This window comes from Marmota flaviventris, chromosome 10 (assembly GCF_047511675.1).
Source record: "Marmota flaviventris isolate mMarFla1 chromosome 10, mMarFla1.hap1, whole genome shotgun sequence".
NCBI classification, from domain to species: Eukaryota; Metazoa; Chordata; class Mammalia; order Rodentia; family Sciuridae; genus Marmota; species Marmota flaviventris.
The window spans coordinates 91,124,366-91,148,308 of record NC_092507.1 but is presented as its reverse complement, the minus strand read 5'-3'; positions in this window follow the sequence as shown (position 1 = coordinate 91,148,308).

The following is a 23,943-nucleotide window of genomic DNA, read 5'->3' as shown; positions in this document are numbered from 1 at the left end:
ATCAGCCCTTTGGCAGTGTATCTCCAATTTTTGCATGTAGATCACTCACTGACCACCCCAACTGCCCACCAGTTGCCCCTTTGCCTGCCTCTTGCCTGCCCACTGCCCACCACCCAATGTGCACCCACTGAGCATCTGCCTTTGCCTGCAGACCACCCACAGATCACCTGAGGAGCACCCACTGTCTGCTGCTGACTGGAAGTCCATTGTCAGGGTACCCGCAGGTTTGGTTATACATGTTTGCCACAATCTTGGTACATCATCCAGGGCCTGGATGCCCAGGGCCAAAGGGTCTGCAGGTTTGCTGCCACCACTGCTACCATCTCAGGGCACAGCTGCCTCAGTCTTGGGACACCAGCCAGGACCTAGAGATATATTGTCAGAGTACCTACAGGTCTCGTTGCAACTGACATCCTCCTTTTGGGTGTGCTGGTGGCTGCCATCTGGCTACGCCTTTTCAGGGTTGGTCCTTTATGTGAGCACATCCCTAGTGGTCTTTCTGCAAGTTGGAAAGGCATTGAGCTCTTGGGACTGTAGGAAGGCAGAGCCTGGGGAATCTGAAGCCTGGGTCTGTCGGATTGCAGATGAGACTATGTGGGCCAGTCTGGGCCTGGCAAGACTGTGGAAAGCCATAGATTGAGGGCAGGTCCCTCAAGGGAGCACAAGTTCAAGAAACTGGAGAAAACCAGGCTCTCTACCGCTAGTAAATCCTGAAGTGAACAGGGATGGAAGGGGCTGGCTACAATGGGTGGGACTACCAAACAGAATAAGGATAGAATTTTAAAAGCTGCAAGAGAAAAAAAAATCAAATTACACATATGGGGAAACTAATTCAGATCTCAGCTGATTTCTTAACCCAGACCCTCAATACCAGGAGGTCCTGCAATAACATACATCAAGCTATGAAAGAAAATGGTTGTCAACCGAGAATCTTATGTCCAGCAAAACTAAGCTTCATATTTAAAGATGCAATAAAAACTTTCCATGATAAACAAAAGAATTCATGATGAGAAAATCTGCACTACAGAACATTGTCAACAAAATATTGCATGAGGGGGGAATAAAAAAAATGAAAATCTGCAAAGGGAAGAACTATATTAGAAGAAAAGTCAATCAAAGAAGAAACTAAGTCAAGTTAAAAACTGAAAGTAAATAAAAATGACTGGGAATACAAATCATATCTCAATAATAACCCTGAAGGTTAATGGCCTAAACCTATCAATCAAAAGACATAGACTGGCAGATTGAATTTTAAAAAGAGACCAAAATATTCTGTCTTCAAGAGACTCACCTCCTAGGAAAAGACATTCACAGACTGAAGGTGAAAGTTTGAGAAAAAGCATATCACTCACAGGGGCCACTTAAACAAGCAGGGGTTTCCATCCTCAGGGAAAAAAAAATAACAGAAAAAGTGTACTTCAAGCCAAAATTATTCAGATGGGATAAAGAAGGTCATTTTATAACTGCTTAAGGGAATCATACATCAACAAGACATAATAATTCTTAAATATTTGTGCCCCATACAATGGAGCATATATATGCACATCAAACAAAACTTTCTCAATTTCAAAAATCAAATAGACCACAACACAAAAATACTGGGTGACTTAACATACCTCTCTCACTACTGGATAGTAGTTTTGTTTTTTCCCAAACAAAAACTAAATAAAGAAACTACAGAACTAAATAATACAATCAATAATTTAGACTTACACACAGACACACGTAGTATTTCATCCATCATTGAGCAAGTACACTTAATTCTCAGGAGCACATGGATCCTTCTCTAAAATAGACCACATGTTATGCCACAAAGCAACTCGTAGCAAATACAAAAAAAAAAAAAAAAAAAAAAAATGCTACCCTGTATTCTATCAGATCACAACAGAACAAAACTAGAAATAAACAATAAAATTTAAAAATGGAAGCTACTCCAACACCTGGAGACTAAAAAAAGATGCTATTGAATGATGAACTTAGAGCAGAAGAAATCAGGGGGGGAATTAAAAAATACTTATGTAAATGAGAATATCAATACAATATATCAAAATCTCTGGGACACTATTAAAACAATACTAAGATGAAAGTTCATCACATTGAGCCTATTCATTAAAAGGCCAACAAATAAATGACCTAATATTTCATCTCAAGGCCAGAACAAATAAACATCAAATTCAGGTGTGGCGGCGCAAACCTGTAATCCCAGTGCCTTGGGAGGCTGAAGCAGGAGGATTGCGAGTTCAAAGCCAGCCTCAGCAAAAGAGAGGCGCTATGCAACTCAGTGAGACCCTTTCTCTAAATAAAATACAAAAAAGGGCTGAGAATGTGGTTCAGTGGTCAAGTGCTCCTGAGTTCAATCTCTGGTATCCCCTCCAAAAAATTCAACACCAAAAGCAGTAGAAGACAGGAAAAAATAATTACAATCATGGCTGAAATCAATGAAGTTGATACAAAAGAAATAATTCAAAGAACTGTCAAAACTAAAAGTTGGTTCTTTGAAAAGATGAATAAAATTGGTAAACACTTAGCTACAGTAACAAAGAAAGATAAAACTCAAATTACTAAAATTCATGATGAAAAGGAAATATCAAAGAGGACACTAATGAAATACAGAAGATAATTAGGAACTATTTTTAAAAATTATATTCTAATGAAATAGAAAACCTCAAAAACATTGACAAATTTCTAGGGACATATGAACTACCCAAACTGAATCAGGAGTACATACACATTTAAACAGATCATTTTCAAGCAATGAAATACAAGACATCATCAAAAACCTACCATTTAAGAAAAGCCTAGGATCAGATCAATTCTCACCCAAGTTCTACAGACATTCATAAAACAAATATTAACACCAATACTTCTCAAATTATACCAGAAAATAGAAGAGAGGGAACTCTTCCAAACTCATTCTATGAAGCCAGTATCACTCTGATACCAAAATCAAATAAAGACACATTAATGAAAGAAAACTTCAGACTAATAACCCTGATGAACATAGATGCAAAAATTCTCAATAAAATTCTGACAAATCACCTACAAAAACATATTAAAAAGATAATGCACCAGGATCAAATGGGATTCATTTCAGGGATGCAAAATCAGTTCAACATATGGAAATCAATAAATGTAATTCATCACATCAACAGACTTAAAGACAAGAATTATATGATCATCTCAATAGATGCAGAAAAAGCATTTAAAATAATACAGCATCTATTCCTGTTAAAAAAACACTAGACTAACTAGGGGGAAGAGCAACATACCTCAACATTGTAAAAGCTATCTATGCTAAACCCAAGGCCAACAACATCATTCTAAACAGACAGAAATTGAAAGCATTCCACTGTCAACAAGATAGGAATGGCATCTTTCACCAATTCTTTTCAATGTAGTTCTTGACACTCTAGCCAGAGCAATCAGACAGATGAAAGAAACTAAAGAGATATAAATAGGAAAAGAAGAATTCAAACTATCACTAGTTGCTGATGATATGATTCTATATTTAGAAAATGCCACCAGAAAACTTCTAGTACTAATAAACGAATTCAGCAAAGTAGCAGAATATAAAATCAATACTCCAAAATAAAATGCATTTCTATACATCAGTGATGGATCCACCGAAAGATAAATTAGGTAAACTACCACATTCTAAATAGCCTCAAAAAAAAAAAATAAAATACTTGCGAATCAACCTAACAAAAGATGTGAAAGACTTCTATAATGAATACTGCAGAACACTAAAGAAAGAAATTGAAGGAGATCCAACATGGCGGCGGGCGCAGAGAGATCAAGTCTCTGACCTCTTCAGCTGCGCGGGCATAGGGAGTCGTAAACCGTCTAAATGCTGTTTGCTCAGGATCACTAGGCAATGCTGAGCTGAAGTGGATCTGGGGCGAACGGTCTGGGCCTCTCAGAACACACACTGAGCCCAGATCGGCTGAATTCAAGCTCCCATTCGCCTGCTACTCACAGACAAACTGCTGTGACTCAGCACTAAGCGATCCTGCTGAAACAACTGGTCGGCCCTTCTGATTCTACAGAGGTTAATGCCAACCGAGCCTTCATAGGCAGTGGCCACTGGATTGAAACGGGGCTTGGGAGAGCCAGTCAGGACCCACCCGTTGCATTGGTCACCCGGCAAAGGGAACGAACTGTCGCCATTTGCATGGGATACCACCATGGCAGAGAACTAACGTCACCAGAATGCGGCAGAGGAGATAACTCCATTGAAACCGGTGGCAACAGGTGTGTAACCCCCTAGCCTTCCCTCTCCACACAGCAGGGAAACCTTAAGGGCCCCTCCCAGCTCTCCCGTAAGCGCAATAGCCAGACTGAGGGAATCAGGAGTGGCGCGGGACCCGCAGCGCGGAACTCCCAGCTACCGCTCCCACCAGTGCTGACAACTGAGGTCTCTTGCACCAGCTACAGGGGGCGTGGCTACCGGAGGGCAAGCAAAATTCGCTGAGGGTTCTCAGCCCCAAGCTCTACAAACTTAGGGTCTGAGGGAATGGCAAACAGGGAGAGTGTGCCCAGTCGTTCATGAAAATAGGGGTCCCGGGAGCAGCAGACCTGGCGTGTAGCCAGTATTGTGGTGAGCATCACCGTTGAGCGGGGCCTGGCTTGAGGAAAAGTGGGGAAGTGACTAGACACAAGAGAAGGCCCTAGGCACTCAGGATTGGAGACCCGCCAAGTCTGGGAGGAGGAGCTGCTACACAGTGATTGGTTCCTGCATATTGAGAAGAGAAGCTTGGCCCAGTGGGAACAGCTCCACCTACTGGAAGAGAAGTTAATCAAACTCTAAGACTGCATTTATTAATTTTTTTTTTAATTTGTTTTTTTTTTCATTTTCTTTTTTTGTTGTTTTTAAATTTTTTTAAAATTTTTTGTATTATTTTTTAATTTTAATTTTTTTAAAATTTTTTTTAATTTTTTTTCTTTTTTATTTTTTTCTTTTGTCTTTTCATTTCTTTTCAATTTCCTTATTCCCCCTTCCTTGAATTCTACCTGCTTACTCTCATTCTCTTTAGTGACTTCTTCCCTTCCCTTCTAATACCTTTCCTCCCAAGCATAAAATAAATTTATAGGAGTAAACAGTAATTCAGCAGTCAAACAGAACATGAGCAGCATGAAAAAGCAAGGAAGAAAAGGAGTACAAACAATGCAGGACAGCCTAAATATTCAGGAGGACCTAGAGGCATCAGAAAAATGGTCAAATAAAGAATTCAAGGAATACCTTAGACAGATGGAATGGAACCTTAAAGAGGATATGAGACAGCAAATTCAAACAGTGAAAGAACACATTAAAAATAAATTACATAAACAGACAAAAGAAGAAATTAAACATATTTATCAGGAGATAGAGATTATAAAAAAATCAAACAATAATTCTAGAAATGAAGGAAACTATAAACCAAATTAAAAACTCAAATGAGAGTATCACTAACAGAGTGGAGCAAGTAGAAGCCAGAACGTCAGATAATGAAGACAAAATATATCATCTTGAAAAGAGTCTAGCCAACTCAGAAAGGCTGGTAAAAAATCACAAGAAAAACATCCAAGAGATATGGGATAACATAAAAAAACCAAACTAAGAGTCATCGGGATAGAGGAAGGTATAGAGGTTCAAACCAAGGGAATGAGCAACCTGCTGAATGAAATAATTATAGAAAACTTTCCAGAAATAAAATGGAAGCGGATATACAAATTGTAGATGCATACAGGACACCGAGCACACAAAATCACAGTAGACCAACACCAAGACACATTGTTATGAAGATATCCAATATACAGAACAAAGAGAAAATATTAAAAGCTACAAGAGAAAGGAGGCAGATTACATTCAGGAGTAAACCAATAAGGTTAACAATGGATTTTTCATCACAGACACTGAAAGCGAGAAGATCCTGGAACAACGTATTTCAAACACTGAAAGACAATGGATGCCAACCAAGAATTTTGTACCCAGCAAAATTAAGCTTCAGGTACGACAATGAAATAAAAATCTTTCATGATAAAAAAAAGTTAAAAGAATTTGCAGCCAGAAAACCAGCATTGCAAAGCATCTTGAGCAAAACACTACACGAGGAAGAAATGAAAAACAATAACCAAAACCATCAGTGGGAAGTGCCTCAGTAAAGACAGAGGGTGGGGGGAAAGCTAATCATGGAGAAACAAACTAAATTAAAAAAAAAAAAGATAAATAATCAAACATGGCTGGAAGTACAAACCATCTATCAATAATTACTCTAAACGTTAATGGCTTAAACTCTCCAATAAAGCGACGTAGGCTGGTAACATGGATTATAAAACAAATCCAACAATATGCTACCTCCAGGAGACACATCTGATTGGAAAAGACATACACAGGCTGAAGGTGAAAGGATGGGAAAAAATATACCACGCACACGGTCCTCGTAAGCAAGCAGGGGTGGCCATCCTCATATCAAATAAAATCGACTTTAAGACTAAGTTAATCAAAAGGGATAAGGAAGGACATTATATTCTGTTAAAAGGAACCATTCACCAACAAGATATAACAATTATCAATATTTATGCACCAAATAATGGTGCTGTGACGTTCATAAAACAAATTCTCCTCAAGTTCCAGAATCAAATAGACCACAACACAATAATTATGTGTGACTTCAACACACCTCTCTCACCATTGGACAGATCCTCCAAACAAAAGTTAAATAAAGAAACTATAGAATTCAATATCACAATCAATAACCTAGACTTAACTGACATATATAGAATATATCAACCATCATCAAGTGGATATACTTTTTTCTCAGCAGCACATGGATCCTTCTCAAAAATAGACCATATATTATGCCATAGGGCAACCCCCAGTAAATATAAAGGAGTGGAGATAATACCATACATTTTATCTGATCATAATGGAATGAAAATGGAAATCAATGATAAAAGAAGGAAGGAAAATTCCTACATCACATGGAAAATGAAAAATATGTTACTGAATGATCAATGGGTTACAGAAGACATAAAGGAGGAAATCAAAAAATTCTTAGAGATAAATGAAAATACAGATACAACATATGGAAATCTATGGGACACAATGAAAGCAATTTTATGAGGGAAATTCATCGCCTGGAGGTCATTCCTCAAAAAAAGAAAAAACCAACAAATAAATGAGCTCACACTTCATCTCAAAGCCCTAGAAAAGGAAGAGCAAAACAACAGCAAATGTAGCAGAAGGCAAGAAATAATTAAAATCAGAGCGGAAATCAATGAAATGGAAACAAAATAAACTACTGAAAAAATTGACAAAATGAAAAGTTGGTTCTTCGAAAAAATAAATAAGATCGACAGAGTCTTAGCCATGCTAACGAAGAGAGGAAGAGAGGGAACTCAAATTACTAACATACGGGATGAAAAAGGCAACATCACAACAGATACTACAGAAATACAGAAGATAATTAGGAATTATTTTGAAAACCTATATTCCAATAAAATAGAAGATAGTTAAGACATCAATAAATTTCTTAAGTCATATGATTTGCCCAGACTGAGTCAGGAGGATACACACAATTTGAAGAGACCAATATCAATGGATGAAATAGAAGAAGCAATCAAAAGACTACCAACCAAGAAAAGCCCAGGACCGGATGGGTATACAGCAGAGTTTTACAAAACCTTTAAAGAAGAATTAATACCAATACTTTTCAAGTTATTTCAGGAAATAAAAAAAGAGGGAGCTCTTCCAAATTCATTCTATGAGGCCAACATCACCCTGATTCCCAAACCAGACAAAGACACTTCAAAGAAAGAAAACTACAGACCAATATCTCTAATGAACCTAGATGCAAAAATCCTCAATAAAATTCTGGCAAATCGGATACAAAGGCACATCAAAAAAATTTTGCACCATGATCAAGTAGGATTCATCCCTGGGATGCAAGGCTGGTTCAATATATACGGAAATCAATAAATGTTATTCACCACATCAATAGACTTAAAGATAAGAACCATATGATCATCTCGATAGATGCAGAAAAAGCATTCGATAAAGTACAGCATCCCTTTATGTTGAAAACATTAGAAAAACTAGGGATAACAGGAAATTACCTCAACATTGTAAAAGCTATCTATGCTAAGCCTCAGGCTAGCATCATTCTGAATGGAGAAAAATTGAAGGCATCCCCTCTAAAATCTGGAAGAAGACAGGGATGCCCTCTCTCACCACTTCTATTCAATATAGTTCTCGAAACACTGACCAGAGCAATTAGAGAGACGAAAGAAATTAAAGGCATAAAAATAGGAAAAGAAGAACTTAAATTATCACTATTTGTGGAAGACATGATTCTATACCTAGAAGACCCAAAAGGGTCTACAAAAAAATACTAGAACTAATAAATGAATTCAGCAAAGTGGCAGGATATAAAATCAACACGCATAAATCAAAGGCATTTCTGTATATCAGCGACAAAACTTCTGAAACGGAAATGAGGAAAAACACCCCATTCACAATATCCTCAAAAAAAATAAAATACCTGGGAATCAACCTAACAAAAGAGGTGAAAGACTTATACAATGAAAACTACAGAACCCTAAAGAGAGAAATAGAAGAAGATCTTAGAAGATGGAAAAATATACCCTGTTCATGGATAGGCAGAACTAACATCATCAAAATGGTGATATTACCCAAAGTTCTCTATAGGTTTAATGCAATGCCAATCAAAATCCCAACGGCATTTCTTGTAGAAATAGAGAAAGCAATCATGAAATTCATATGGAAAAATAAAAGACCCAGAATAGCAAAAGCAACTCTAAGCAGGAAGTGTGAATCAGGCGGTATAGCGATATCAGATTTCAAACTATATTACAGAGCAATAGTAACAAAAACAGCATGGTACTGGTACCAAAACAGACAGGTGGACCAATGGTACAGAATAGAGGACACAGAGATTAATCCACAAAGTTACAACTATCTTATATTTGATAAAGGGTCTAAAAGCATGCAATGGAGGAAGGATAGCATCTTCAACAAATGGTGCTGGGAAAACTGGAAATCCATATGCAACAAAATGAAACTGATGGGGTAGAGAGAGAAGATGGGAGTGGAGGGGAGGGGGGATAGTAGAGGATAGGAAAGGTAGTAGAATACAACAGTTACTAATATGGCATTATGCAAAAGTGTGGATGTGTAACCGATGTGATTCTGCAATCTGTATTTGGGGTAAAAGTGGGAGTTCATAACCCACTTGAATCTAATGTATGAAATATGATATGTCAATTGCTTTGTAATGTTTTGAACAACCAATAAAAAAAAAGAAAGAAATTGAAGAAGATCTTAGAAGATGGAAAGATCTCCCATGCTCTTGGATAGGCAGAATTAATAATGTCAAAATGGCCATACTACCAAAACTATTACACAGATTTACTGCAATTCCTATTAAAATCCCAATGACATTCTTCATAGAACTAGAAAAAGCAATCATGAAATTCATTTGGAAAAATAAGGGACCCAAAATTGCCAAAGCAATACCTTGCAAGCAGAGTGAAACAGGAAGCATCATAAAGCCAGACCTTAATCTATAATACAGAGCAATATAACTAACACGGCATGGTACTGGCACCAAAATAGACATGTAGACCAATGGTACAGAATATAAGACACCGAGACAAATGCTCATATATACAGTTATCTCATTCGAGATAAAGGCACCAAAAACATACATTGGAGAAAAGATAGCTTCTTCAACAAATGGTGCTGGGAAAACTGGAAATGCATATATACAAAAATGAATTTAAACATCCATCTCTCACCCTGCACAAAAATCAACTCAAAGTGGATCCAAGACTTAGGCACTAGAATAGAGATGCTGTGCCTGACAGAAGAAAAGTAGGCCCAAATCTTCATCATGTCAGCTTACTATCTGACTTCCTTAACAAGACTCCTAAAGGCCAAGAAGAAAAATCCATAATCGATAAATAAGATGTATTCAAACTAAAAAGGTTCTTCTCAACAAAGGAAATAATCAATAACATGAAGAGAGAGTCTACAGAACAGAAAAAAAAAATCTTTACCACATGCACCTTAGATAGAGCACTAATCTTCAGGATATATAAAGAACCCAAAAAACTTAACACAAAAAAACCAAACAACCCAATCAATAAATGGGTTAAAGAACTATACAGACTTTTCTCAAAAGGAGAAATATGAACAGTCAACAAATATATAAAAAAGTGTTCCACATATCTAGCAATTAGAGAAATGTAAATTAAACCTACATTGAGATTTCATCTCACTCCTGTCATAATGGCAATCATCAAGAATACAAACAATAATAAATGCTGTGGAGGATGTGAGGAAAAAGGCACACTCATACATTGCTGGTTAGACTGCAAACTGTTGCACCACTCTGGAAAGCAGTATGAAGATTCCTCAGAAAACTGGAATGTAACCACCATTTGACCCAGTTATAACACTCCTCAGTTTATAATCAAAGAACTTAAAATCAGCATATTACAGTGATGCAGTCATATAAATGTCTATAGCAGCTCAATTCACAATAGCTAAACTATGGAACCAACCTCGATACCCTTCAACTGATGAATGGATAAAGAAAATGTGGTATATATACAAAATGGAGTATTACTCAACCTTAAGGAATAATGAAATTATGACATTTGCAGGTAAATGGATGGAGCTGGAGAATATCATGCTAAGAAAAATAAGACAAACCCAAAAAAACAAAGGCTGAATATTTTCTCTGATAAGTGGATGATAATCTATAATAGGGGTGTGGAGAATGAAGAAACTTTGGATTGTGCAGATGGGAATGAAGGAAGGGGAGGGGATGTGGGGATGAAAGGATGGTGGAATGAGATGGAAATTATTGCCCAATATACATGTACAATTACACTACCAGTGTGACTGCACCATGTTCAGCCAGAGGAAGGAAAAGTTGTTCTCTCTGTACAATGTGTCAAAATACATTCTACTGTCATGTATAATTAACTAGAACAAATTTTAAAAATAAATTATAAAATAATAAAAAAATATATATATTTTTTACTATAAGAAGGAAAAATTATTGGAAATATTATAATTTAATTTAATTCAGTAAGAAGAAAAGAGAATTTTATTCTTTATTGATTTTCCAGCTTCACAAGCCTCTCTGCTTTGCTTTTATGTCTTTTTCTCCTTTGTATTATCCTTGCACAGGTAGAGACTAAAGTAATATTATTTTTGAAAGTTTGTTCACAACCGAGTTGTCAATAACCAATTTAATTTCAATGATGAAGTGTGTGTGCTTTGCTCATTTAACTACTCTTCTTATTCAAAGAACAGGATAATCCTGTGGTCTGCATTATTTTGTGTACTCCAAGTATATCAGGATGTATTCCAAGACAAGTCAGTATATTAGGACATAGCGGAGCACAGACATGCAAGAAATGGGATACTGACCTTGAAATAAAAGGAACCAAATGTTTCCACACTTCCTGATTTGTGTGAAATGTCAAATATTGCAAACTGCCTATCTACAATCTGTTCAACACAGAGAATCCTATATAGACAGAAACATTGAAGCAGGTGTTTGTTCAACTAGAACAAATATTGAAAGCATGACACTGCAGTCATTTAAGACAATATACAAACCCTACTGCAGTTGGTCATCTCAGTATATGTAAAGATAACAAGTGTTGAACTAAGTTCATGCTGTATCTACTCCCTGTCCTGTTTTTATTGCATACGTCAGGCTAATTTTTACTCACGATTCAGTTGCGAGATTAAATGTGGGGTTCTACAGAAAGCTTTTGTGGTTCCTATTAGCTTCCTCTAAAGTATTCTATTTTTTGTTAGTAATATTTATTTTATTTGTAATATCATATTTGTTTGGTGGGTGCTTTGTAGGTGTCCTCACTATATTGTAAGCTCCATAAGGATAGATTACTATAAGTAAGTTCACTGCTGTTCATTCAGTTCCTAGCAAGAGTAGTGCACATTTTAAACTGATAAAGATTCTGGACAAATAAAGGCAACCATTGGGATTATCTTGAGCATTGAGAGGCCTACCTGGCATATCAATAGGATGTGTCAAGATACCCATGTGAACTTCAATGAGCTAAGCCTTCTATGGAATCCTTAGAAGAATTCTAATACTGGATAAGATGCCTGTCTCTGTGGGGGAAACAAAGAATGAGCAGGGCATGAAAACATGACCAGTGTGTTCCTTGGGACAACTTTTTACTTGATTCCACAGATGAAAATAGAATGTGTCCTTCGAATGCATTGAATCACCAAGCCTGGGACAATAGTGTCACTTTCTCATTTGGCCTTGTGTTCTGCCCTCTTTTTATCCCAGAAAACAGGGATATTTGAAATGGTAAAAGGATAAGAATTTATGAGTCTTTGCTGAATTCAAAGGGGGCTCTTCACATTTCCAAGAATGGGACACACCAGCATAACTTCCTTGAGTATTTATGATGTGTCAGTATTTGAAACCCAGCAAACTTCTACCAGCTGTACTACTTCCACTTTAATGTAACAGAAAAGCTGTTTTGCATGACAAATTGCACTGTTGTAACCAATATTATAGTTAGGATAGAAAGCAGATACATTAGATTCACATTTACGAAAAAGCTACAGAAGATTAATTACAGTCTATTAAAATTCTAAGTTTATCATCATTTAAATTTTTTCACTTGATGCCAGAATGGAAGGATTCCAATATATTGGTGAGCTGAAACGATCATGCACTAATCTACCATGCTAAACCCATTCAAATTTAAGGACCCAAATGTGTTATAAAGCATAATTACTTCAGAGTTAAATCTTAAGCAAGACTGAAATCCAAATTAAAATTGCCAAGGATCACATATAAATAGATAATATAATCCAGGAGAATCCATATAAATAAGGCCTCATCTTTAAATAGTACAAAATCAAAGAATTTACAAAATTATTTGGTTCATGTTGCCTATTATAGTTTAATACGGATTCTTCTGAATTAATTTTTAAGACATTGAAAGACATCCTCTTTTCATGTATTTAAACTTATTCACTTTATATTACCTTTTATATTAGCTGGCAGATGTCACAATAGAATGTCATCTGAATTTTCTATGTAATTATGCATGCAAACACAAAGACTTTAGCAAGAATATTTTAATGTGAATTCCTCACAGCACTTTTTTATTTTTATTGGACTAATTAATATAATTGCACACAATACCATTTGTGAATAAATTTCAATAACAAGCTGCCAATCTTTTAAATATAATAAAAATGATAGTACATTTTGGTGGATCATATCTAAAACTACAATCTTAGATTTCAGAGCTCCATTTGCCTTTTCTAATAATAGACTAGTGCTCTTTCAGTGCTGATCATGAATGTCTTCCTGGTGAAGATACTTCAGTGTCAAGAAAGCTATTCTGGAATTAAAATGTTCATTTTCAGCTAAACTTCTCAGATTAGGTTTTGAAAATTCTAGTTTCTTTTTCTTTTTTTTTTTTAATGCAAACAGGGCACAGTACCAATTAAACTCATCCTGTCCTTGTCAAATGAATGTACTGCATACATACAAAAGATCCCTCTGACACAGCACTTCATTACTTTTCTTACTTGTCTTTAATACCCATAGCTTAATTTATCCTGGAGTAATTATGGCTCAATGATCAGCTAATTAGTAGTAGTCATTATCATTTTCATAGGTTGTTTGTAGAGAATTATATCTGAGTGATTTAATAGGCATTTCTTTTTGAGCACTCTCTTGCAAGTAACATACAAACACAGCCATAGAATGATTAAAGCAAATGTCATTTCATGGCCATGAAAATCCATTTATTTTAAACCAGAGTTATTAGTCCAAGCAAAGTCATGTGTTTTAAAATCAAAAGAATAAAGAGCTGCTTTAATCTTCAAAAACATATTATATTTGTATTTTGATGTAATTTTCTGGTTCTTCACATAATACTCACTACATGTGTTATATATGTATATATAAAAAATATATATAAATATATATATATATATATATATACATATATATATATATAATATTGAAAGACATCCTCTTTTCATGTATTTAAACTTTATATGGTTTATGAATTAATTATATTCAAGAAAGACTTCTGAGGGGCTTTACCAGGCAACTTTAAAAACAATAAAATGTTTAATGACTCTAACCTCAATAACCTCACCTTAACATGAGTCAAAGAGTTCTCCTCTATTTTGGTATGGTTGATTTTTAAATTTCAAACTAATATTTGTGTATCTAGAACAAGATATGTAAAGGGTTTGAGTGGAGAGTTATATTCCTTGGCCAACACTGTAAAATTCAGGATGGTATTATTATTAATATAAATATAAACAAACACACATACATTCCATGCACACATAAATGAATATACAATTTGCCTATTAATGTGATGATGTTTTCTTAGATACATGAGAAGTCAGTTTAACATGACACTAAAGAGAAAATTTCTATAGGAAATTTAGAAAGAGTTAAGTGAAAGAATGAAAACTACATTTCCTCTAATTTTGGTGTCAAGTTTTATATATATATTTTTTCAAGTAAACATAAATTTATTTTTGTAAAGGTAGACATAAAAATCAAACATTGATGTGGCCCAGATATTTTTGTAAGTCAAATGAGGCTTGGTCTCTATTCTCTGTTCTCACCAGGAAGACATTATCAAAATGAAGAAGTCACACACACACACAAACACTCTCTCTCTCTCTCTCTCTCTCTCTCTCTCTCTCTCACACACACACACACACACACACACACACAAACACACACACACACACACACGTGAAAGATGAGAGAAAAGTTATATCAATTGCCAGTATCCAAATATTCTAAAATATTTTTAAAATTATCTAATCCTTCTATAGCTCCTTCTTTTGGCCTATGCCACCAATGCCAACATGTTCTTGCAAGGTCTTTTTCATTCCTTAATTTCCCCTTTGTGATAATCCCCTGCTTCAGTCTTCCTGTTTAACTTTTTTCACCTTCATTTTGCATCATTCTTCTCTGTATAAAACCAGTGAAAGAACATCTTCACTTGGAAATATCCGCTAAAAATTTTAGAGAATTAAAAATAATATATTTAGGATTTTTGAATAAAGATGACTGAGCATATGTAGCTTCCTCTTTGCCTAACACCAATTCACAAAAATAACAAAAATGAAAGTAACTAAAATGATAAGAATGCCAAGCAAAATAGGATTGAACGTGAAAAACATAAATATGAAGAGGCAAATAAATTTCATAACAGTCAAAGAAGTATTCCTTCAGGTGATATTAATAGTCATCATCTTTAATAATATAACTTTGACATAAATTAAAAACTTTTAAAATACAAGAACAAGTTGATAAAACTACAAATATAATGGGAAATTTTAAAATATCTCTATCAAATTAATAGGTGATGTTAAAAAAATATTGCATTTATTTATGTATAAGATTTCAATGAAACAGCAAATTTGCTTTAACTGACATATATAGATATTGTTCCAGATCACAGAAAGATTAAAAAGTCATATAAATTTACATGAAAAAAAATGTAGCTCAAGTTGTTACTAAAAATAATCATGTATTAATTATTTTCACTAAAATATACTAAAAATAAGTTATAGCAGTGAATTTTACTGTATATCAAAGCAATTGTTTCTTTAAAGAGGAAAAGAAAAATATTTAGAAGTTAGTTACAAACAGATTAAAATTAAAGTGCTATATACCAATGTACTGCATCTTACATGGCCGTTAATTAAGGTTTCTGGACCAGGTAGTCAGGGGATGAGAAAAGACACACACATAGAAAAAAAAAACCGAGTCTCAGCAGTTGACTCCTCCTTGGTGAGAAAGAAGTGATGCACAACAAGCTCAGCATGTTTATTAAATAGGTATAAACATCAAAAAGATTTATTGTGAGAAATTTTCTTCAAAGTAAGCAGAACCAAGGTCATGAGTATGAAAAACTCACAGTTGACATTATACTTAATGTGAAAGACTGAGAGCTTTTCTTCTAACACTAGGAACAAGACAAGGATACCTTCTTTTATTGTTTTTATTCAAGAGTATTATAAGTGCTTGCCAGAGAATTCAGAAAGATATAAAAAACATCTAAATTGCTCATGAGTATGAGCAATCCAGTTATAATTATTAGTTTGTGCCCATAACTTTCCACCCGACCAACTTCAAGGTCAAGAACTGAATAGCTCTGTGGCTGACACAGAACCTCCTATTGAACAGGGTGTCAGCATAGTAACTAGGCAGTCTCAAATCAATGCCTTCACACAGAGAATTCCCAAGAGAAGCTGCTGCCCCCAACACCAAGGCATGTAAATTAAGGATAAAAAGATAGACAAGAAAAAAAATGTACAGCTTTTAATTTGTCTATTAGAAATAAAGATGCATCTAAAGTGAATATATAAAGATAAATCAAGAGACTACAGTAAAAAATATTCAATTAAATACAAAGTTAATTTTGGAAAAAGAAATGGAATAGTTTAATGTATAAATAAAGAACATGAAAAACTTTCTTCGAATTAGAACTCACCAATAAATCAAAAGCCTCCTTTTATATTGTCTTAAAAAATATATAGCATATAATGGTAAAAGAGAGCAAGGAAAGAAATACCTCTAAATTATTCCAGTATTCATTTAATCAAGCAAAAATTTTATGCTAGTTTAACACTGAACATACCCTAAATTTTTATACAATTGATAAGACAAAATAAGCACATTACTAAGCAAACTTACCTTTAATCACATATAAAAACTACCTCCTTGAAATCCCACTCCCACACTGTATTATAACAGATTAAAATATTTTTTTATATTTTGTAACTTAAATTCTGTAAAAATAATTAAAGTGAAGTTATGTACTAAAATTCCAATAATAATAGCTATTCTATTTACTCATGCATTTATCCATAGCTGTGCTATTTTTATCTTAATTTCCTTTTATATCATGAAAGGTATTACAGCCCTATAAAGATTCATTTTTACATATTTTCATAATAAATTCCCCTTCATTAAGACACTTTGAACATGTTTCTTAGTCTTTGAAAATTGAGTTCAACTAATATCTAGAATTAAAACTATTTTTTTAACAATATTTTTCTCTAATAAACTAGTTTTTAAAACAATGAATGGAATAAACATACAGATTTTTTCCTATGACTGCCATGGTTAATATAAAATTTTGTCCTAATTGTAAAACTTAATTTATTAAATTATCACAGGCTTTGGGTGTGAACCAAAACAGTGAATCACTAGAAGTTTTGCTGATAGGAAACAAACAGAATGGTCGATGCACAGAACTTGTGTAGTAAGAAAGAAAGGGTGAAGTCCTTGAAGCACTGCAGGTTTGTTTTCTTCTGCGTATATTCTCTGACAACTATCAACATTTTAGTTGGGAAGGGTAAAAAGAAAGCTGAGAAATACTTCAATTTTCGGTGACCATTTCTAGAAACAGAGAAATAAGAATGCGCTGTGGGAGATTATGCTGGCAGGTGGAAGTAAATCAACAACTGCAAAAAAAATTCACTCTATGTAACTATTTTTTTCTTTTGTGAATATCAATTTTTGTTTTTATAGTCTTCTCCTCTGAAAATGAAGAATGCCCTTAGAGCACTATAATTTGTGCAAGTTAATTGGATTTTTTAATACAGTATTCATAGGACAGTGCTTGAAAATAAATTTTTATTCAGAATAGTCGTCTTCCAAGTGGAAAATTAAAAGTATGTAATTGAGAAATAAAACTTCCATGAATAAATACACAGAAGCACTCACAAAAGAAATTGTGTGAATTTTCTGCTGTAGAGATGAATGTACATGAATGTGTTCTGGCCCCATAGAATATTAACATGTATGATTTAGATATGTAATTCCTTAAATTTAAAATTTCTTCATTTCCAAATGATCTAAAACACAGTGAATGAATCTTGTTTTAATTCCACAAAAGTGTGAAATAATTGACTTTTGTGTCTCCAATGTTTAAGAAAAAATTAATCTTAATTGAATGAACTAAGTAAAAATTAAAAATGAGGTTCACAATAAAACCCAGGTTCTCTAAAACTACAAGGCTCATAAAGAGGCAATTTTTTCTCTGGGTTGGCTTGAAGTTATGCTTTTCTAGATTCTGAGCTGAAGGGATAAGAGTAGAGAGTTCCCAAATTTTTAAATAAAATTAGCTCCTTACAAAATTGTTGATTGTAAATGTTTTCATATTGTTGAGTGAATATTTTGAAAATTACTTTGTGATTATTTTCAAAGAAGGAAAGTCCATGTGAGGCCACTGTTGTCAGGAGCTGGGGCTCTGGACAAGGGGAAATGACAGAATATAGACCCATTTTGGTGCTTAGTTCACAGCAACACAGCCATGAGGATCCCCTCACTCACTGATACTGTGAAAGGCAACATATCTTTCTTGTGCATCAGAGGTAAATTTGCAGTATAGTTGTGTAGCTATGGATCCACACATAGACTAAAGCACTAATATCCTTTAGTTTAAAGTACAATTGTTACTTAGACAAGCAACATTTTAACTTCAAATATGATTACCTGCAAACAGATAGATAATTTTAAAGTGTTATTTTAAAGTGTTAATTTACATAGGATTGCTAATGCATAAGTACCTGTAACCTATATTCTAGCCAGGATAGAATAAAAAAGAACATATTTAACCTTCTCAGCTGAAACATATAATACAAGTTCAAATTGAAACACATGGCAAAACAATTTTCAAGACACTGGACATTAAGAAAACCCAAGAGGAGAAACATGAGGTGAGCTCTATCATTGCCTCAGCATACTGCCTTAGAGAGTTTCTAGGACCCAGCAGGAGGAGGAACACATCGGGCAGAGTCCAGCCATTTCCACAGATGAAAATGGAAATCTGAGGATACCACGGAGACTAGAGTACACGGAGAGGAATACTGTGCAAGAGAGAATGGAGAAGAGAATGGCAGAAGGGCTCCTGTGAGTACTCCTAAGTATATGTGAGGTAACCATCAGAACCAGGAGAAGATCCTGTGGAAGGATTAGAAGAAAAAGGCTTTGGAATTCACAACAGGATGATGATAGTTTCTATTCTCACAATCCAGACTAGACCGTACAAGAATTTATGGGGCATTGAGTAGAATACACAAGATGTTTTTGCCTCAGAAAATGGAGACAAAATTGCATTAATTAAGTGCTTTTCTGTGACCACCTAGAATCATTGACTAAAGATCAAGAAGGCTTAAAGTGTTTGTGGTTAACTTTAACATAAACCAGAACAAAACTCAAGATTATTTATAGTACACAAAAGGTAAAATTCACAATAACTGGTGTCCAATAAAATAAATACCAGGCCTGCAAAGAAACAAGAAAACATGAGATATGCTAAGTGACAATATCAATATAAGCTGATTGGCACATTTGATATAATTAACAGGCAAGATATGAAACATTTATTATAACTGATTTTCATCACTAAAAATGAGGGCTAGTATTGTGATGCCTCCTGCTTCATTCTTCTTGCTATGGAATGCTTTGGCTATTCTGGGTTTCTTATTTTTCCAAATGAATTTCATGGTTGCTTTTTCTAGTTCTATGAAGGATTTTTGGGATTTTAATAGGAATTGCATTAAATCTGTATAATGATTTTGATGGTAGGGCCATTTTGAAAATATTAATTCTGCTTATCCAGGAGCATTGGGAAATTTTTCTATCTTCTGAGGTTTTCTTCATTTTCTCTCTTTAGTGTTCTGTAGTTTTCATTGTAGAGGTCTTTAACCTCTTTTGTTAGATTGATTCCCAAATATTTTATTTTTCTATGAGGTTATTGTAAATGGGGTAGTTACCTAATTTATCTTTCAGTGGATTCATCACTGATGTATAGGAACATGCTTGATTTATGGGTGTTGATTTATATCCTGCTACTTGGCTGAATTAATTTATTAGATCTAGAAGTTTTCTGGTGGATTTTTTGGATCTTCTAAATATAAAACACTATCATCAGCAAATAGTGATAGTTTAAGTTTTTCTCCCCACCCCCATTCATATCCTTTTAATTTCTTTTTTTTTTAAAGAGAGAGTGAGAGAGAGGTAGAGAGAGAGAATTTCAACATTTATTTTTTAGTATTTGGCGGACACAACATCTTTGTTTTGTATGTGGTGCTGAGAATCGAACCCAGGCCGCACGCATGCCAGGCGAGCGCGCTACCGCTTGAGCCACATCCCCAGCCCTCCTTTTAATTTCTTTCTCCTAATTGCTCTGGCTAGAATTTCAAGGAAGATGATGAAAAGAAGTGGTGAAAAAGGACATCCTTGTCTTGTTCCAGTTTGTAGAGGAAAAGCTTTCAATTCTTCTCCATTTAGAATGATGTTGGACTTCGGTTTAGCATCAGTAGTTTTTATACTGTTGAGGTATGTTCCTACTCTCCCTAGTTTTTCTAGTATTTTTGAACATAAATAGATATTGTATTATGATAAATGCTTTTTCTGTATATATTGAGATTATATATGATTTTTGTTTTTTAAGTCTATTGTAATAAATTATATTTATTGATTTCTGTATATTAAACCATCCTTCTATCTCTGAGATGAACCCCACTTGATACTGGTGCATTATATTTTTAATATATTTTTGTATGTGATTTGGCAGAATTTTATTGAGAATTTTTGCATCTATGTCCATCAGGGATAGTGGTCTGAAATTTTCTTTCCTTGATGTGTCTTTCTCTGATTTTGGTATCAGAGTGATACCACCTCATAGAATGAATTTAAAAGGATTCCATTCTTTTTTATTTCATGGAATAATTTAAGGATCATTGGTGTTAATTCTTCATTGAAGGTATTGTAGAACTCAGCTGAGAATCTATCTGGTCCTGGGCTCTTTTTATTGGTAGGTTTTTTTTTTAATATCTTTATTTTATTTTTATGTGGTGCTGAGGATCGAACCCGGTGCCTCACACATGGTAGGCGAGCACTCTACCTCTGAGCTAAAACCCCAGCCCCAGGGCTTTTTTTAAATTCTAGTTTGTTATATATGACGATGGAATGATTTACAATTCATATTATTACATATAGGGCACAATTTTTCATATCTCTGGTTGTATACAGAGTATATTCACATCATTCATACATGTAAATGGGATTTATCTTTCAGTGGATTCATCACTAATGTATAGGAACATATACAGGTTTAATTTAATTTTGTTGCATATGGAATATTTTTCCATACATATACTTAGAGTAACGATGTCCATCTCATTCCAGCATCTTTTTTACCCCCTTGCCCCTTCCTTCCCCTTCTTCCTTACTCTATCTAGAGTTCGTCTAACCTTCCCATATTCCTCCTCCCAACCCCACTATGAATCAGCCTCCTTATATCACACTCAGCATTTGTTTTTTGGGGATTGGCTAACTTCACTTAGTATTATATTCTCCAACTCCATCCATTTACCTGCAAATGCCATGAATTTATTCTATTTTATTGCTTAGTAATATTCCATTGTGTATATATACCACATTTTCTTTATCCATTCATCTACTGAAGGACATCTAGGTTGGCTCCACAGTTTAGCTATTGTGAATTTTTCTGCAATAAACATTGATATGGCTGTGTCCCTGTAGTATGCTGTTTTTAAGTCCTTTGGGTATAGACCAAGGACAGGGATAGTTGGGTAAAAAGTCGTTCCATTCCCAGTTTTTCAAGGAGTCTCCATACTGCTTTCCATATTGGCTGCACCATTTTGCAGCCCCACCAGCAATGTATGAGTGTGCCTTTTCCTTCACATCCTCACTGACACTTATTGTTGTTTGTATTCTTAATAGCTGCCATTCTGACTGGAGTGAGACGAAATCTTAGAGTAGTTTTCATTTGCATTTCTCTAATTGCTAGATATGTTGAATATTTTTCTATATCTTTGTTGATTGATTGTGTATTGCCTTCTGAGAACTGTTCAGTTCCTTGGCCCCTTTGTTGATTGAGTTATTTGCTTTTTTGGTGTTTAGCTTTTTGTGTTCTTTATATGTACTAGAGATTAATGCTCTATCTGATGTTCAAGTCGTAAAAATTTACTCCAAAGCTGTGGACTCTCAATTCACCTCACTGATTGTTTCTTTTGCTGAGAAGAAACTTTTTAGTTTAAATTTATCCCATTTATTAATTCTCTTTTTATTAGTTGTTCAAAACATTACAAAGATCTTGACATATTATATTTCATACATTAGATTCAAGTGGGTTATGAACTCCCAATTTTACCCCAAATACAGATTGCAGAATCACATCGGTTACACATCCACATTTTTACATAATGCCCTATTAGTAACTGTTGTATTCTGCTATCTTTCCTATCCTCTACTATCCCCCCTCCCCTCCCCTCCCATCTTCTCTCTCTACCCCATCTACTGTAATTCATTTCTCTCCTTGACTATTTTCCCATTCCCCTCACAACCCCTTATATGTAATTTTGTGTAACAATGAGGGTCTCCCTCCATTACCATGCAATTTCCCTTTTCTCTCCCTTTCCCTCCCACCTCATGTCTCTGTTTAATGTTAATCTTTTCTTCCTGCTCTTCCTTCCTGCTCTGTTCTTAGTTGCTCTCATTATATCAAAGAAGACATTTGGTATTTGTTTTTTAAGGATTGGCTAGCTTCTTGCATTACAGGAGTCGTATTAAGGAAGTAGGGAGATATGATGGAGATTTGGGCCTAATTTTTCATCTTTAGACTCAGGATCTGTGGTTTAATTCCTAGGTCTTTGATCTGCTTTGAGTTGAGTTTTGTGCATGATGAGAGATAGAGGTTTAATTTTATTTTGTTGCATATGGATTTCTAGTTTTCCCTGCACCATTTGTTGAAGAGGCTATCTTTTCTCCAATGTATGTTTTTGGCACCTTTGTCTAACATAAAATAACTGTAATTATGTGGGTTAGTCTCTGTGTCCTATATTCTGTACCATTGGTCTACCAGTCTATTTTGGTGCTGATACCATGCTATTTTTGTTACTATTACTCTGTAGTATAGTTTAAGGTCTGGTAGAGTAATGCCCCCTGCTTTACTCTTCTTGCTAAGGATTGCTTTAGCTATTCTGGGTCTCTTATTTCTCCAGATGAATTTCATGACTGCTTTTTCTATTTCTATGAAAAATGTCATTGGGATTTTGAATGGGATTTCATTAAATCTATAGTGCTTTAGGAAGTATGGTCATTTTGATAACATTAATTCTGTCTATCCAAGACCAAGAAAATCCTGGGACCAGACAGATACACATCTTTCCATCTCCTAAGGTCTTCCTTAATTTCTTTCCTTAGTTTTCTGTAGTTTTGTTGTAGAGGTCTTTCACATCTTTTCTTAGGTTGATTCCCAAGTATTTTATTTTTTTCAGACTGTTGTAAGTGGGGTAGTTTTTTTCATTTTTCTTTCAAAGAATTTTTCATGATATACAGAAATGCCATTGATTTATGGGTGTTAATTTTGTATCTTGCTACTTTGCTGAATTCATTTACTAGTTCTAGAAGTTCTCTGGTGGAAATTTTTGTGTATTCTAGGTATAGAAGTATATCATCGGTAAATAGTGCTAATTTGATTTCTTTTCCTGTCTGTATTACTTTAATTTCTTTCATCTATCTAATTGCTCTGGCCTGTGTTTCAAGAACTATGTTAAATAGAAGTGGTGAAAGAGGGCATCCCTGTCTTGTTCCAGTTTTTAAAGGGAATGCCTTCATTTTTTTCTCCATTTAGAATGACATTGGCCTGGGGCATAGCATAGGTAGCGTTTATGATGTTGAGGTATGTTCCTGTTATCCCTCATTATTCTAGTGTTTTGAACATGAAGGGGTGCTATATTTTGTCAAATGCTTTTTCTGTGTCTATTGAGATGATATGATTCCTATCTTTAAGTCTACTGATGTGATGAATTACATTTATTGATTTCCGTATGTTGAACCAACTTTGCATCCC